Here is a 15,328-nt window from a genome sequence, read left to right on the forward strand (position 1 = left end):
TATCAACAGTAGGGTTGTCACGATACCAGAATTTCAGTAGTTGATACCGATACCAATGAATTTCCACAATTCTTGATCCTTATTCGATAAGATGGTAAAAAAAAAAAGTTTTAAATGCACTACTTGATTGAAAACTGTTTCAAACTGTCAACTATTTAAGCTCAACGTGCTTCAAAAATATTTTTGCACATAATTCAAATTGCAGTAGCAGCTGCCAAGCGGTAACTACACTTTCAAGAAAAAACAGAAGTGGTCTATATCCTCCCTGTATTTCCAAATAAACAGTATTGTGCTCATAAAAAAACAATAGTTAACTATTTTACATTCTAAAAAGAACAGTGGCATGGAGCCTTTAAGTATACTGAACAAACAATAGTGTTCTTGTCATCATGTCATTTGTAATTAAATAGGCCAATAAAAAGACTAAAACATATATCTTAAGACAAATCTTTGTGTTTCTATTTGTTATTAGTATCAACATTTCAGCCTTTTCTCATTCAGTTATGCCTATTTTTTATTTTTTTTTATTTTTTTTATTCCTTTATTTCTGCAATGTGCTACAGGTCAATTAAAAACAGTTGCGTTTAGCAAATGGCCCTTCGGCCACACTTTGCTTTCCTGGTAAAATAAGTAAACCAGTGGTATTTTAAGTGTGACCAAACAATGGAGGAGCGTCTCTAAGTTGTGTTTTCTTAGCATTTATGAAAGTGATAAAGGTTGGGTTGCATGCTTCTAGAAGTTTTCAGCACACTCTCAGGGCTCGTGGTGGCGGATGAGGTGGGCGAGGTCGGGGTTAAGGGGGAGGAGTATATTCATAGCTAGAATTCACTGAAATATAATACATATATATAATACATATATATAATACATATAAATATGTATTTATTATATACGTGTGTATATATATATATATATATATATATATATATATATATATATATATATATATATATATATATATATATATATATATATATATATATAAATAAAATAAATACTTGAATTTCAGTGTTAATTTATTTACACATATGCACACATAACACTCCTCTCTACTCGTTGTTGTATTTGAAAGTGCAATGCTTTGCAGCCAGTAGTACAGCCTTTGAAGGAGCATAGGTATGTGCAGTGTAATATTCTGGGTTGGAGTCAATAACCAGGCGAGGTGATGAAGTTACGTCTCTTTACTTCATACTTCAGAACCAACTCCCACACTTGCCGTCAGGGTGCGCGATACAACGTAAACCGTTGGCCAACCAAAAAGTAACCACAGAACACATTGTGTTCTGTGGTTACTTTTTAAACCGTTGGCCAACCAAAAATAAACTTTTTGGTTGGCCAACGGTTTACGTTGTATTGCGCACCCTGACGGCAAGTGTGGGAGTCGGTTCTGAAGTATGAAGTAAAGAGCGGACGTGACGAGAGGCTGTCCTCACTCAGGTCCGCACGTACCTGGAGGGGGTGTGCCTTAAGTCCGGCTGGAAATCGGGAGATTTTCGGGAGAGGCACTGAAATTCGGGAGTCTCCCGGAAAATTCGGGAGGGTTGGCAAGTATGCCTTGGCTAGCATTTGCAAAATTGAGCATTTTTAAGGCCTAAACACAGAAAATTACCGTATTTTCCGGATTATAAATCGCTCCGGAGTACACGTCTCACCGGCCGAAAATGCATAATAAAGAAGGAAAAAACATATATATACGTCGCACTGGAGTATCCATCCATCCATCCATCTTCTTCCGCTTATCCGAGGTCGGGTCGCGGGGGCAGCAGCTTAAGCAGGGAAGCCCAGACTTCCCTCTCCCCAGCCACTTCGTCCAGCTCCTCCCGGGGGATCCTGAGGCGTTCCCAGGCCAGCCGGGAGAGATAGTCTTCCCAGCGTGTCCTGGGTCTTCCCCGTGGTCTCCTACCGGTCGGACGTGCCCGAAACACCTTCCTCGGGAGGCGTTCGGGTGGCATCCTGACCAGATGCCCGAACCACCTCATCTGGCTCCTCTCGATGTGGAGGAGCAGCGGTTTTACTTTGAGCTCCCCCCGAATGACAGAGCTTCTCACCCTATCTCTAAGGGAGAGCCCCGCTACTCGGCGGAGGAAACTCATTTCGGCCGCTTGTACCCGTGATCTTGTCCTTTCGGTCATGACCCAAAGCTCATGACCATAGGTGAGGATGGGAACGTAGATCGACCGGTAAATCGAGAGCTTTGCCTTCCGGCTCAGCTCCTTCTTCACCACAACGGATCGATACAGAGTCCGCATTACTGAAGACGCCGCACCGATCCGCCTGTCGATCTCACGATCCACTCTTCCCCCACTCGTGAACAAGACTCCGAGGTACTTGAACTCCTCCACTTGGGGCAAAATCTCCTCCCCAACCCGGAGATGGCACTCCACCCTTTTCCGGGAGAGAACCATGGACTCGGAGGTGCTGATTCCCATCCCAGTCGCTTCACACTCGGCTGCGAACCGATCCAGTGAGAGTTGAAGATCTTGGCCAGATGAAGCCATCAGGACCACATCATCTGCAAATAGCAGAGACCTAATCCTGCAGCCACCAAACCAGATACCCTCAACGCCCTGACTGCGCCTAGAAATTCTGTCCATAAAGGTTATGAACAGAATCGGTGACAAAGGGCACTGGAGTATAAGTCGCATTTTTGGGGGAAATTTATTTGATAAAATCCAACACCAAGAATAGACAATTGAAAGGCAATTTAAAATAAATGAAGAATAGTGAACAACAGGCTGAATAAGTGTACGTTATATGAGGCATAAATAACCAACTGAGAACGTGCCTGGTTTGTTAACGTAACATATTATGGTAAGAGTCATTCAAATAACTATAACATATAGAACATGCTATACGTTTACCAAACAATCTGTGTCTACTAATCGCTAAATCCGATGAAATCTTCTTCCTCATTGTCACTCCTGGTATGCGCCGCTAGCGTCCTTTCTTTCTGCTGCTCGATCGCCGTTTTCTGCTGCATATTTCACTACGTCCAGCTTGTAATCTGCAGTATTTGATTTCCTTTTCGGTGCCATTTTTGTTCAGTTTTTATAAGTTACCGCCAATGTAGAAATGATCCATTGTAATAGCTACGGCAGTAGCATATAGCAGTTAGCATCCCATGACCCACAATGCACTTCTGCCATGACCCTCCCCCGCCAAATTCTTATTGGTTGACGTGTGAGTGACGATTGCTGACATTTTGCTTCGTCTCTTCCGTGAATTAGATAAATAATATTATTTGATATTTTACGGTAATGTGTTAATAATTTCACACATAAGTCGCTCCGGAGTATATGTCGCACCCACGGCCAAACTATGAAAAAAACTGCGATTTATAATCCGAAAAATATGGTATGCGTTTATTAAATGTCCATGTTCGTGTGGACATGGCCTCAGACTGGGGCGACGGTTCATCTTTCAGCAGGACAACTAAGCACACAGTAAAGATATCACAGGAATGGCTTCGGGACAACTCTGAGTAACAAAGTAACAAACCCATGATTCTTAGGTTAAAACGTAAAAAATATGCAAAAATGCTGGCATAAAACATTAGTGTGCTATTATTAGCATGGTAACAGGCCAGGAGCGAGCATACTTCTAAGATGGCACAAAGTAACCAAATCCATGATAATTAGGTTAAAACGTACACAATTAGCTAAAAGGCTAGCATAAAAAGTTAGCTTGCTAACGGTATCTTGCTAACACTAGAACAGTTGGCATACTTCCAAGATAGTGCAATGTAACAACGTTAGTGTGGTTGGTGGTGAAACAGATTGAATCGGTCAAGAAATGTGGAACTTGGAAAAATGTCCCATTAATTTTAATGGGAATTCTTTGGTAATTTTGGAAAGTGATAAATAGCCTAAGTGTCTTGAATGAGTTGAATTGGTTGGTGTTGGAATTGTTTGAATCGGTTGAGAAATGTGTTACATTAGTAGTGACAATATATGTTTAAGAATTAGTGGGATAGGCTCCAGCCACCCCCACGACCCTGACAGGGACAAGCATTAGGAAATGGATGGATGGATGGACGTTACAGAATTACAGAGATTCCAGAAATTCTAGGAAAACCAGAATTGTGTTTGGAACTTCGAAAAGGTGCAATTGTTTGAATGATTGAGAAGTGTGAATTGTGAAACTTTGAAAATGGCCCATTCCTTTAAATGGGATTTTTTTTGGGGGGGGGGGGATTTGGGGAAAAGTGGGATTTTTTAAAGGTGATGCTTGAATGTCCTTAATGAGTGGTTGGTAATGGAATTGTTTGAAACGGTTGAGAAATGTTAACGTAGTAGCATTTGTATTTGAGAATTCCGGGAAAACTGGGAATTTATACGGTTTAAAAACCAACTAAGTTTTTGTCCTGACTAAGAGGAATATTTTAATGGTGGAATGGCGACTTGTCCAGGGTGTACCCCGCCTTCCGCCCGATTGTAGCTGAGGTAGGCTCCAGCGCCCCCCGCGACCCCGAAAGGAATAAGCGGTAGAAAATGGATGGTTTGAATCGGTTGAGAAATGTAGTAATTGTAATTCCTTGAAAAATGTCCCTTTTAATTAAAAGGGAATCTCCTGGAAATGTGGTAATTTCAAGGAAAATGTGGGACTTTTTTAAAAATAGAATGTCCTGAATGAGCTAAACTGGTTGGTCTTGAAATGGTTTGAATCGGTCAAGAAATGTTGAAGTAGTAACATTTTTAATTGAGATTATTACAGAATTCTTGGAATTTGAGGAAAACCTGGAATTATTTTAGTTCCAAAAACAACTTTCTTGTCCTCTCTAAGAGGAATGTTTTAATGGTGGAATGGTTTGAAAATGTAGAAGGAGTAATCGAAAGAAAAAAGGGTGGAATTTAGGTTTGGAAAAGCAGGCATTCTGGAAATCCTGGAATTTTTTTCAGGATGAGTGGAATATGTTGAAGGTGAAATGGTTTGAATCGGTTGAAAAATGAGGGAAATGTGGAAGTTTCAAAAATGGGGAAATCTGGTAATTTTGTGAAATTGTCGGTGGAAAGCCCGGGGATTCCTGAATATGATGAACATTTTGAAGCTGGAACGGTGTGAATCGGATGAAAAATGTGTAAAGTGGAGAAAAATAATAATAAATAGATGAATTTTGATGTGGAATAGCAAAGGTGTAAATACTTTGGAGCATGGAACAGTAGCAACAAGTATTTGCAGAAGTAATGGTGACATGGCCACAAAAGGTTGGAAAACAGCACAAGATGATCACAGTTAGTATGACCTTGAGTCGCCTCCTAACCCCAACAAGGCAAAACACCAAACATGACATTGTTATTGATCTGCATTTCACCATTCAAACCTGCCTACACTGGCTTTTTATTGAATCATAATCCTGTATTCTATCCTCTTAATAAATTCAAATCCATGTGAATCTCTCATCAAACTTGACTAGATCTCACCTGAGACATCTGCTACTATCTAAAGTTATAAATAACAGAAACTGCAGGCTTCACTAAAGCTCTTTAATCACCTTTTGTTCCCTGAGATGGTAGATGCAGGGCTCGAATTTAACCGCGACCGCCCTTGTCATTTGCTGTAATGCCCGAAAAATTGACCAACATTTACGGCAACAACAGGCCGTGATCGCCTTTGACTTTTTACTTGTTAATGGAGTAGGGATGTAACGATAAACGGTATAATGATAGACAGCGGTAAAATTCCAGACGGTTAGTAACACCGTTTAAATTTGTATTTACCGACAAGCCGTCATTTAGTAATGCATTTTAGGAAACTGCTTACTTCCTGAATACTGAAGCGCCGCAGAGTCTGCGCATGCACACTTGACCCGTTCCGCTTTGTTTGTTTTGGAAAATGTTCCCTCCGAGCTAACGCTTCTACTTCTGAGGAGGAGAACAATATTTGATGCAGTTTCATTTTGAACGTGCAGCTGGCGTCCTTCCGTCAGCTGCTGGGACTGAGAGCTACCATGCTGCAGGCCATGTGTCGTGAACGTTGTCACAACTTGTTTACAAAAGTTTGTACTTTGTTTACTGGGATGTTCACTCGTCCTTTATTTCACTGCTAACTTTGTTAGTGTTCCAATAACATCAATACTCGCTAAAATGTTTTGTCATCTTATCAAATTGAACGCTGGCTGAGTTGTCCGGGAGGCACAAAGATTGTGTGTTGGATTGTGAGAGGTATCACTCCTCTTTATTTTTCTTGGCCAAACTGTTGCACTGAAGTACCGTATTTTTCGGACTATAAGTCGCAGTTTTTTTCATAGTTTGGTCGGGCTCCAGTGCGACTTATATGTTTTTTTCCCTTTTTTATTATGCATTTTGGGCAGGTGCGACTTATACTCTGGTGCGACTTATACTCCGAAAAATACGGTACATGGTTGTTGTTGAAGAACAAAGCTTGTTTATTTGACTTTATCTTCAAAATGTTTTGTGTTTTATATTGATATCAAAAAGTAAACACCATGTTTTTTTTTAACATTACCGTATTTTCCGCACTATAAGGCGCACCCAAAAACCTCCAATTTTGTCAAAAGCTGACAGTGCGCCTTATAATCCGGTGCGCCTTATATATGGACCAATATTGAGCCTCCAACAGGTAAAAGTTTCAATCAATCAATCAATCGCAACTACGGTAAGCAGCCGCCGACTTCATTTTCCCCCGTAGAAGAAAAAGAAGCGCGCGGTGCATGCTGGGATATATGACTGTGCGAGGCGTGCCGTTTCATTTCCATTTGTTTGTTTATGTAAAGACCCCAAAATGGCTCCTATTAAGAGACACGCTTACGAAGCAGAGTTTAAACTTAAGACGATCAGTCACGCAGTAGAACACGGGAATAGAGCAGCAGCGAGAGAATTTAACATTGTCACTGAACTGCTAGACAACAGCAGCGACACTGACTCCATTAATGACGACTTCTATGAGCCGGGCATGTTGGATGCCGTATTCGCCCAACTGTTTAATTCGGACACTGAAGAAGAAGAATTTGAGGGATTCGTGGATGAGGAATAACTTCATAAAGTGAGCTTTACATGTTTATTTTGTGAGTTGTGTTGTGTGACATTAACGTTTGAGCAACGTTGAGTTATTGATATATTGTTATTGCTCTGCACTAGGGATGTCCGATAATGGCTTTTTGCCGATATGCGATATTCCGATATTGTCCAACTCTTTAATTACCGATACCGATATCAACCGATACCGATATCAACCGATATATACAGTCGTGGAATTAACACATTATTATGCCTAATTTAGACAACTAGGTATGGTGAAGATAAGGTACTTTTAAAAAAAATTAATAAAATTAAATAAGATAAATAAATTAAAAACATTTTCTTAAATAAAAAAGAAAGTAAAACAATATAAAAACAGTTACATTGAAACTAGTAATGAATGAAAATTAGTGAAATTAACTGTTAAAGGTTAGTACTATTAGTGGACCAGCAGCACGCACAATCATGTGTGCTTACGGACTGTATCCCTTGCAGACTGTATTGATATATATTGATATATATAATGTAGGAACCAGAATATTAATAACAGAAAGAAACAACCCTTTTGTGTGAATGAGTGTAAATGGGGGAGGGAGGTTTTTTGGGTTGGTGCACTAATTGTAAGTGCATCTTGTGCTTTTTATGTTGATTTAATAAAATAAAAAAAAAATTAAAAAAAACGATACCGATAATTAAAAAAACGATACCGATAATTTCCGATATTACATTTTAACGCATTTATCGGCATCTCTACTCTGCACTATTTCGAGTGTTACTACATTGTGATTGCACTAACGTTTGATTTACCGTAACAGTATCACTGTTTTCTACATGTTTATTGAATCAGGGAAAAGTTCCCCTCCACTATGTGATATAAATGTAGCACTACATGTTATACCTTGCTGTTGTTAAAAGATAAACAAAACACCACGTCACTGACTTTACCTCGGGGAAAATAATAAAACAGCTGTTTATTCAATTTAAGAGGGAACAGAGTTGTCAGAATGCTGGTTTGTAATCTATTAATAAAGTTTGACTGACCTATCTGACTGTTTTGTTGACATTCCCTTTAGCGCAGCTCCATCTAATGGATGTATAACGTAACCCCAGCCTCTACTGTAGCGTCTATTCTATGCGCCTTATAATGCGGTGCGCCTTATATATGAACATTTTTAAATATGCCATTCATTGAAGGTGCGCTTTATAATCCGGTGCGCCTTATAGTGTGCAAAATACGGTACTTGTTTTTTTTTCATTCTACAAAGTAATTACTTTAAAAACTATTCATTGTCAGAGCATTTTGTTAATGTTTTATGGTGTATGGTTAATTACTATATGACATATTTCTGCTCAAACTCTCAATGGATCTGTCCTGATTCAGCATGTAAATGTACACACATTAGTACATTTACATGTACATAACTTAAAAAATACCTCTCTATGAAAATGAAAAACTAGAGATGTAATAAAAAAAAATCTGACACGCTGATACTATTAATGAAGAAAAACACAAATATTTGTCTTTAAATATGTAAATCCAATGTAGAGAATTTTTATTAGATACTACAAATTACACGATGGCGTCGCATTCACACCCCAACACTGCTTTACCAAACATAGTGAATAGTCATGATTAATAATTTTGATTTCAATATTGATTAAATTAATCTTAATTATTATTTTGTCCATAATCGTGCAGTCCTATGTATAAGACTTGACTTCATATATTAACACTATTTTTATCTATATGGACAAAAAGTGCAGTTACGTCTTATCTTAAGGGGCGGCATGGCGTAGTGGGTAGAGCGGACGTGCCAGAAACCTAAGGGTTGCAGGTTCGCTACCCGCCTCTTACCATACAAAATCACTGCCGTTCTGTCCTTGGGCAGGACACTTCACCCTTGCCCCCGGTGCCGCTCACACCGGAGAATGAATGATGAATGAATGAGTTGTAAAAATTAATGATGGGTTCTCACTTCTCTTTGTAGCGCTTTGAGTGTCTAGAAAAGCGCTATATAAATCTAATCCATAATTATTATCTTGCGAATTTTTCACATTTATCTATAATAACCGTGATAATTTTGGTCACAATAACCGTGATAAGAAATGTTCACACCATGACACCCCTATAATGGACTTCACCTTGAAAAGTAATTATTTGAGGCCTGTAGATGTGTTGGTGCTTTAAGAGGCAGCCTGAGTGGCCAATAATCTGTAATGAAATGAACCACAGGACAAAATAACATGTTGTATAAATGAATGTGCCACAAAGAAACAACAAACAAAATGCACCTTTTTTATTCCTATATAACTTTGCACACCTCCTGCAACGATTCATCAATTATCCATCCATCCATCCATTTTCTACAGCTTGTCCCTTTTTGGGGTCACGGGGCGTGCTGGAGCCTATCTCAGCTGCATTCAATTTGATTTTTTTTTTTTTTTAAAGCTTTGATTAGTATTTTATTGCTTGATATTGGTGATACGACCCCTTTTAAAAGGCACATTTTAGTAGGAAGAACCTGTGACTTGATGTGGTGGTTGACAGACAGGTTGTTAAAATAAACGGGACCAACTTCAGCAAATTCCACTGTATTGAGCTTTAAATTATATTCAATTATTTCATCTATTTAATATTAACCTTTTTTACACATTTTGTTTATTTTATTCTGGAATACTAATGAAAGAATGAAAAAATATATTCGAAAATCCTACTTTTATTCTCAAATTTGAGTACATCTAACAATATGTATTAGATATGATATATATGTATAATCACTCGCCATACAGCAATAGATGATATCTGTCGATTACCTGACCGCTTCTATGTTAGCTACCTCTCTTTGTTCATAATGTATATTTTCTGCTGGATCTACTCTCTATTTTATGCTGCCCTTTTTTTTTTGCTGCAGCGGTTACATATACTGTAATATTGTACATGGTAATTGGGATTTGTTATATATTGTATATGTTATATAAAAAATATAATATAATATCCATCCATCCATCCATTTTCTACTGCTTGTAATAATATATCAGTATATATTATATACTGTATATATAATATGTAAATATTACATATACAGTATGTTATATTTTATATTGCTACTATGGTACATTGTTAGTCTACTTTATAGCTTTTGTTTTCACCCTTGTGTGCATTATCCTTTCCATCCTTACCCTTTTCATCCTTTGCAACTGAGCTACTGTGTGGAACAATTTCCCTTGTGGATCAATAAAGTTTCTCTCAGTCTAAGTCTAAGTCTAATATGTATTAGATGTGTGTAATAATGCCACTTGTGTCTTAAATTGATTTTGCTACTGAAATGTAAGATTTGGCATCAAGCAATTCAAAACTGAAACATGTTTTTTTCTGTACTATCTGCACTAGGGGTGGGCAAACTTTGCGTTGGTCCCTTTAATCCGGCCCACCAAATACTAAAACGGAATTGAGCAAAGATCTGTTTTGAGAATTGCCACAACAAAACTGATACTAGACTTGGACGCACTTGCAAAAAAGGGTGATCAAAAACACTGCTGCCCTTAAAAGAGAATGTAAGTGTTAACCCTTTAATACCTAACTGTCAAAGTCAAGGCCCACGGGCCACATCCGGCCCGCGAATGAATTATCTATGGCCCCCAGGATGGTATTTGATTAGTATTAGAATTGGCCCGCAGGCCACAGTCGCCTGCTGCTGTTTTGCACGCACCAATACTCCATCAGTGTTGGCGCTAGGAATTTTCAAAATGTGGTCCCAGGGACCCCATCAAGTCATAAAAATGGGGTCCCACAGTAAATTTTTGGGGTCCCACTTTTTTGTAACCGTTTTGAAAACAAATGATAAATGTATGCATTATCCTGTTATATCTCACATTCTATATTGTGTTTTGGAAAAAGGTTGTCACAAACGTTACTTAATTCATTAAAAAAAATTATACAAAAGAAAACACATTTCTATGCATAAGTAAATGCATTTAGTTAAAAACATTCACTTTCTTCTTTCCTTCATGGATCTAAACTTTACCGCTGCTGGTATTTTTTTCTTAATTTTTATTGTAATATTTTCAGAATGTGTTTGTTTTATTTTTGGCCAAATTAAGACAAAGAAAACAATCTGAAGTTCTCTTTATTTTTTAGTTTTAATGCCATGATTTTAATAGTGTGCACAGATTTTCCTACATGCGGCCCCTGAGCTAAAATGAGTTTGACATCCCTGCTTTAATACCATTTGTATGTTTCTCTGATGTTCTGATTTGATATTGTTGAAAATAGATCTATTATGATTAAATGTTTGAGAAGTCTACTCTTACTTCCAACAGATATATGCTTTGAAATGCAACGTGTGCTCGCCCGGCCCGTCTGTCAAATTTTAAAAGCCAATGTGGCCCCAGAGCCAAAAAGTTTGCCCATTTCTGATCTACACTCTCCCTTTCTGTGTTGATTTTCTAGTATCCATCGTCAGTGATGAGTGGGAAAAAAGAGCAATAGCTCTTCAGGGTACCAACTGAAACAAATGAGTACACTTCGTGGAATACTGTGTGTACTTGGAGTGACTGTTTCCTCTTTGCTCCTCTCAAACAAACCTTGCAATGACACTGGAGTAAAAGAGGAGTAAAACCACATGTTGGCTCTCTGCCTACGTTTAAACAAATCAGAGGCTAATAAAAACCTTTGCATCCAAAGCTTGTCTGTGCGGATGAGGGGGTACCAGAGAGGGGAGAAAGCTGAAAACAGAATGCTTTTCAAAGCCATTTTTATTATGAAGACTCATTAGAAAGAAACTGCTTCCAAGATGAGTGACAAAGTGAGTGTGAACTTTCCATCTTTAGACCAATTACTGCGATCGCAGCGCACAACCTGCTGCTTCCAACCTCACACGTCGTAGAAGAAGACGAGAGGGGAGGAAGCATCCAAGTTTGAAACTCATCCGCTCGGTCTGTGGATGACTGTCACTTACAGTCGCATTTGCATAGTTGCAACAGGAAAAAGGTGCTGGTATGAGTCACGCTTTCCAAAAAGGTGAAGGAAGACAAATGCCAGCGCTGGACCAGATTGAAGACGCAACCATAAAAGGACCTTCTCTCCACTAACAACAAATTCTGGAATTTCTAAGAATTTCCTGCCACCCACACACATTCCAACACATATAGCTTCACGAGTAGAATGTAAATAAACGTGTAAATAAGCTACCGTATTTTTCGGACTATAAGTCGCAGTTTTTTTCATAGTTTGGCCGGGGGTGCGACTTATACTCAGGATCGACTTATGTGTGAAATTATTAACACATTACCGTAAAACATCAAATAATATTATTTAGCTCATTCACGTAAGAGACTAGACGTATAAGATTTCATGGGATTTAGCGATTAGGAGTGACAGATTGTTTGGTAAACGTATAGCATGTTCTATATGTTAAAGTTATTTGAATGACTCTTACCATAATATGTTACGTTAACATGCAACTTATACTCCAGTGCGACTTATATGTTTTTTTCCTTCTTTATTATGCATTTTCGGCCGGTGCGATTTATACTCCGGAGCGACTTATAGTCCGAAAAATACGGTACTATTGCTGGGATGTTACTGACGTCAAGTCCGGCTCACGTCCAGCCCAATGACCCCCATGGTCAAGCTAGCTCTGTTTTCATTGGGTACAAGGCAACATTTAGCCTTTCTCAAAGAAAAAATGCCCTATGCTTGTCTTGTTTTCGACTGTACGAATCGTTCAAATTATGAAAAGGATAAACCTTTCTTCAGAGTTCCTCGAGAGGTAACTAAAAAGGGAGCAAGACTCGCAAAAATACGAAAGTCGATAAAGTACGAAATAATCTAAAATATTAGCATAACACATTAGCATGGTTATTTGGTTAAAAAGTACAAAATTTGCTAAAAGCATAAAACGTTAGCATCCTAACATTAGCATGGTAACAGGGGAACAGCTAGCAAACTACTAAGATGCCGCCAAATTACTAAATTAATGACTATTAGTGTAAAAAGTTTAAAATCAGCTAAAATACTAACATGCTAATTTTAGCATGCTAACATTTTCATGCAGACAGGGGAACAGCTGGCATACTGCTAAAAAAAGCTTTTCAGCGGGGAATAGTGTGAGCCAAAGGGGATCTGCATTTACAATCGGCATTAAAAGACATTAATCGGCAATGATGTGTCACGGCCAGGGTGCATTGGAATGCGCCCTCATCATTGCGCTCTGCGCTTCACACCGCGGGACACGCCCACGACTGTGGCGCACATCCAGGGACGCGCCGCGCGCGTCTCCGCCCTGCAGCTGCCGCCAGCTGCAATCACTTGCCGGCAATCATCACACCTGCCTGGAATGAAGGAGCTGCCTTCATAAGCCTGGACATCTTGGCATGCCGGCGCCGGAATATAATCATCTGTTGGCGTATAGTAAGCGATCATCCTGCTTGATGCAATACTGTTCTCTCTGTCTGTTTTCCCTTCCGTGTTTCATTGTCGTGTCATCCTACTGCAGACCTCCGTTCCTGTGTTTTGACGTTGCTGTGTGTCTCGTCATTTCTCGTCGTCGTTCCCCTGCTTTTCGGACTGCTCCTTGGATCTCGACCTCCCGCTTGGACACGGATTCCCCTCTTGCCCTGGACTTCCTCATCTCTCGTTCAACACTTGGTAACGCACACCTCAGTTAAATACTACACATAGTCTTACACCATACACACTCTTGGATTTTGCCACACTCCATTTCCTTAGTTCGTATATTTAGTGTTGTTTATTATTATATATATAACTATATATAATAAATCATTGAACATTACTGCCATCTAGTGTCTGTTGCCGTCACCTCCCCTGCAAACCTTAACAGTATACTCCGGCCAATTGATTAGGGACCTGACGGCACAGTTCCTTAGCCCCGCCCCCAGTGACTTTAGCCCTGCCCCCAGTGGAATTTTTTTTTCACTTCCCTTTTTTTTTCTTTTTCTTTTTGCCCCTCTCAGGATGTCTTTTTCTTTTACCTCCACCCTGGACAAATTTTCTAGCCCTCAACACTCCTTCAAGGGACTGTTTAACTCCAATATGGGGATGAAGGAATTTACCAGTCGCCTGGACACCCTCCTCCCACCCTTAGTGACAGTCCCTCAGTCAGCTGGTAGCGTCTGGCATCCGCGTTCGGAGGGAGGGGATAGTACTAGTCTCTTCCATTTTAGCACTGGTGGCTGTTCTGATGTGGTAGCACAGCTGAACCCAGACAGGCTACCACCTGCCAGTACTAGTCTCTTCCATTTTAGCACTGGTGGCTGTTCTGATGTGGTAGCACAGCTGAACCCAGACAGGCTACCACCTGCCAGTACTAATCTCTTCCATTTTGGCACTGGTGGCTGTTCTGATGTGGTAGCACAGCTGAACCCAGACAGGCTACCACCTGCCAGACAAATACCCCCTGTCTTCTGTTTTTCCCAGCCGCAGCCACCAGTCCCCCGGCTAGCCTCCGAGCTAGCACCAGTCCCCCGGCTAGCCTCCGAGCTGGCACCAGTCCCCCGGCTAGCCTCCGAGCTGGCACCAGTCCCCCGGCTAGCCTCCGAGCTGGCACCAGTCACCCGGCTAGCCTCCGAGCTAGCACCAGTCACCAAGCTGGCCTCCGAGCTAGCACCAGTCACCAAGCTGGCCTCCGAGATAGCACCAGTCACCATGCTGGCCTCCGAGCGAGCACCAGTCACCAAGCTGGCCTCCGAGCTAGCACCAGCTACCAAGCTGGTCCCCGCGTCTCCACCAGCCCCCAGGCTGGCCCCCGCATCTCCACCAGCTCCCAGGCTGGCCTCGACCCATTCGCCTCGGCCAGCAGCGCCGACCTCTGCTCCGCCAACCTCTGCTCCGCCAACCTCTGCGCCTCGGCCAGCAGCATTGGCTTCAGCACCTCGGCCAGCTCCTCAGCTGCCCTCCTCGTCTCCGGCTCCGATGACGTCTGCTGCTTCCACGCCTCCGACGACATTGTCCTCCTTGACTCTGGCTCCGACGACATCGTCCTCCTCGACTCTGGCTCCAAGGTCTTCATCCTACTCGTCTTTGGCGGGCCTTTCCACGGCGCCGCCTGCTCCCTTGTCTCCTGCATCGTCGCTACCGCGACCTCCGGCTGGCCGGCCGCAAAGGCAGTCAACAGGCGCCCGCACACGGCGCCCTCTGTGGCCAGGGCAGAGACACTTTCTACGCCAACAGCAACGCCCAAAACATGGATATGTTTCCCGTAGGCTGCTGTGGTTCTGGCTCCACTCGCGTCCGCCCTCCGGACGTCCAAGAAGGTGGCCGTTCCTTGGTCGTCCACCTCGCAGGCTGCTGCGGCGTTCTACTCGCCGCCGCCACCAGACTCGTCCCCGCT

The 15,328-nt window shown here is 41.2% G+C and overlaps 1 protein-coding gene across 3 annotated transcripts in view; it reads right to left on the bottom strand.

The window, feature by feature from the left end:
• Nucleotides 1-15,328, bottom strand: part of LOC133618696 (nuclear receptor coactivator 3-like) — a 146,800-nt gene that overhangs the window by 54,138 nt on the left and 77,334 nt on the right. The window lies entirely within an intron of this gene.

This window comes from Nerophis lumbriciformis, linkage group LG01 (assembly GCF_033978685.3).
Source record: "Nerophis lumbriciformis linkage group LG01, RoL_Nlum_v2.1, whole genome shotgun sequence".
NCBI lineage: Eukaryota > Metazoa > Chordata > Actinopteri > Syngnathiformes > Syngnathidae > Nerophis > Nerophis lumbriciformis.